Source organism: Lonchura striata, chromosome 33, assembly GCF_050655825.1.
Source record: "Lonchura striata isolate lonStrDom1 chromosome 33, ASM5065582v1, whole genome shotgun sequence".
In the NCBI taxonomy this organism is placed as follows: Eukaryota; Metazoa; Chordata; class Aves; order Passeriformes; family Estrildidae; genus Lonchura; species Lonchura striata.
In genome coordinates this window covers 3,057,490-3,060,000 of record NC_140735.1, presented here as the reverse complement: position 1 = coordinate 3,060,000, position 2,511 = coordinate 3,057,490, and positions in this window count along the sequence as shown.

Here is a 2,511-nt window from a genome sequence, read left to right as displayed (position 1 = left end):
CCGGGGTAGACCTGGTGCACGGAAGCCTCGGGGTAGACCTGGTCTTCCGGGCGCCGGGGTAGACCTGGAATTCCGGGCGCCGGGGTAGGCCTGTTCCCCTGGAGCCGGGGTAGACCTGGTGTTCCGGGCGCCGGGGTAGACCTGGTGCACGGAAGCCTCGGGGTAGACCTGGTCTTCCGGGCGCCGGGGTAGACCTGGTCTTCCGGGAGCCGGGGTAGACCTGGAATTCCGGGCGCCGGGGTAGGCCTGTTCTCCTGGAGCCGGGGTAGACCTGGTCTTCCGGGAGCCGGGGTAGACCTGGTGTTCCGAGCGCCGGGGTAGACTTGGTGCACGGAAGCCTCGGGGTAGACCTGGTCTTCCGGGCGTGGGGGTAGACCTGGTAACTGGCGTTCCGGGGCCCAAGCGGCAGGGCGGCCGCGCGTCGCGCCCCCAGCAGCAGCAGCAGCAGCAGCAGCAGCAGCAGCAGCAGCAGCAGCAGCAGCGAGCTGGGGGAGCGAGGGACAGCGCGCGGCTGCCCGGGCGGCTCCCGCCCTTTCCCGGCCGGGTGCCGGGTAGACCGTGTCCGCAAAGCGGACTTGGTCTGCCTGGCGCGCCGGGTGGGGGGAAGAGAGAGAGAGAGGGGCGAGGGGGGTAGACTAGCTCCGGCCCACGGCCAGACGCCCGGCGCCGGGGTAGACCTGATATCGTCTAAGGCTGGCCTCAGCCTAGCGCCACCCAGCCCTCGCACAGAGCTGCGCACCCGGGCCGGACTTGTCCTCCGGCCGCTCGGCCGCTCGGCCGGGCGGCAGGCCTGCTGTCCCGGCACCGGACGTGGTCCTCGCGAGGCCAGGCGCCGGGCTAGGTAGACCTGGTGTCCTGGAGGCGGACTTAGGCCTCCGGCCGCCCGGCGCCGGGGTAGACCTGGTGTTCCGGGAGCCGGGGTAGACCTGGTGCACGGAAGCCTCGGGGTAGACCTGGTCTTCCGGGCGCCGGGGTAGACCTGGAATTCCGGGCGCCGGGGTAGGCCTGTTCCCCTGGAGCCGGGGTAGACCTGGTGTTCCGGGCGCCGGGGTAGACCTGGTGCACGGAAGCCTCGGGGTAGACCTGGTCTTCCGGGCGCCGGGGTAGACCTGGTCTTCCGGGAGCCGGGGTAGACCTGGAATTCCGGGCGCCGGGGTAGGCCTGTTCTCCTGGAGCCGGGGTAGACCTGGTCTTCCGGGAGCCGGGGTAGACCTGGTGTTCCGAGCGCCGGGGTAGACTTGGTGCACGGAAGCCTCGGGGTAGACCTGGTCTTCCGGGCGCCGGGGTAGACCTGGAAGTCCGGGCGCCGGGGTAGGCCTGTTCCCCTGGAGCCGGGGTAGACCTGGTGTTCCGGGAGCCGGGGTAGACCTGGTGTTCCGAGCGCCGGGGTAGACTTGGTGCACGGAAGCCTCGGGGTAGACCTGGTCTTCCGGGCGCCGGGGTAGACCTGGAATTCCGGGCGCCGGGGTAGGCCTGTTCCCCTGGAGCCGGGGTAGACCTGGTGTTCCGGGCGCCGGGGTAGACCTGGTGCACGGAAGCCTCGGGGTAGACCTGGTCTTCCGGGCGCCGGGGTAGACCTGGTGCACGGAAGCCTCGGGGTAGACCTGGTCTTCCGGGCGCCGGGGTAGACCTGGTCTTCCGGGAGCCGGGGTAGACCTGGAATTCCGGGCGCCGGGGTAGGCCTGTTCTCCTGGAGCCGGGGTAGACCTGGTCTTCCGGGAGCCGGGGTAGACCTGGAATTCCGGGCGCCGGGGTAGGCCTGTTCCCCTGGAGCCGGGGTAGACCTGGTCTTCCGGCAGCCGGGGTAGACCTGGTCTTCCGGGAGCCGGGGTAGACCTGGAATTCCGGGCGCCGGGGTAGGCCTGTTCCCCTGGAGCCGGGGTAGACCTGGTGTTCCGGGAGCCGGGGTAGACCTGGTGTTCCGAGCGCCGGGGTAGACTTGGTGCACGGAAGCCTCGGGGTAGACCTGGTCTTCCGGGCGCCGGGGTAGACCTGGAATTCCGGGCGCCGGGGTAGGCCTGTTCCCCTGGAGCCGGGGTAGACCTGGTGTTCCGGGCGCCGGGGTAGACCTGGTGCACGGAAGCCTCGGGGTAGACCTGGTCTTCCGGGCGCCGGGGTAGACCTGGGGCACGGAAGCCTCGGGGTAGACCTGGTCTTCCGGGCGCCGGGGTAGACCTGGTCTTCCGGGAGCCGGGGTAGACCTGGAATTCCGGGCGCCGGGGTAGGCCTGTTCTCCTGGAGCCGGGGTAGACCTGGTCTTCCGGGCGCCGGGGTAGACCTGGAATTCCGGGCGCCGGGGTAGGCCTGTTCCCCTGGAGCCGGGGTAGACCTGGTGTTCCGGGAGCCGGGGTAGACCTGGTGCACGGAAGCCTCGGGGTAGACCTGGTCTTCCGGGAGCCGGGGTAGACCTGTCGTCCTACTCCGGGCCCGGCCTCCGGCCGCCCGGCTGCTGCGGCAGACCTGTCGCCCTGGTGTCCCGGGCGGACCTGCTGTCCCGCGCACGACCCACCC